We start from the raw sequence: 968 nt of genomic DNA on the forward strand, positions 1-968 counted from the left end.
CAAAAATTGTTAATTAGTCACTTAAGTTTCAGCCTTGACAGGAGGAGCAAGTACAGGTGTTCCTGGATCGCATATATAAGCTGTTAACACTGGCTAACCCATATCATGCTACCAATATTCAGGTTACTGGAAGTTTAGACGCATATTGTTATATACTGATAAGTGTATTCAGTGGTTTTACACTTAACGTTTCTGTGTGGCATATCCCTTCCGTAACTCCACTATATTTCTTAACATTTTTATCAATTTATACCATTTAGATTTTTAACCTGGGCATTCCTCTCATTCTAATGCATTTGCAATACTTTCTCCGTGATCATTTCTTTCAGAATCATCCAGTTATCCAAATTCACACCCTAGCGGCCACCTAAGCAGGAACTATAATTTTTTTTTCAGTGTACCTGATTTGAGTATTTCGTAGTTTACATTCAATACGCTCCGAGTCAAGGATTTTCAAAAAAATTTGTGTGATTACCCCATTCCTCTTCAGTTATGTGAAGTTAAAGGAAAGGAAAATGCTGGAATTTTTAATGCTTGTGTACGTAAGAATTTTTAAGGCTTGTGTACGTAAGATTTAACTGTATTCAAGAAATTTAAAAATTAAGACAACATTTCTTTGACGAACGAATAAACCGAAACTTTGTTCATTTTGCTGCAAATGGAACTGAAGCATTATTTCATAGGTAAATGATATAAACTAGACATTATTAATTATCCTTTAGGTTATTCAAGGCAAATTTGATTTATAATTAAATGCCTTTATTCAGAAGCCAATTACCAATTACCGTGTAAACTTTGGTAGACTAGATTTGCTTATCGATTAAATAATGTAACGAAACTATTCCAAATAGTAATTATTTTGCTTTTAACGATTTTTAGTACTTAGAATTTCCTGATATCATGCCTGGGTTTTGACTGGATTTCAGGAGCAAAGCTACTCCTTGGTCCTTATCAGCTGATTTCACGAG

Source organism: Penaeus monodon, chromosome 32 (assembly GCF_015228065.2).
Source record: "Penaeus monodon isolate SGIC_2016 chromosome 32, NSTDA_Pmon_1, whole genome shotgun sequence".
Classification (NCBI taxonomy): Eukaryota; Metazoa; Arthropoda; class Malacostraca; order Decapoda; family Penaeidae; genus Penaeus; species Penaeus monodon.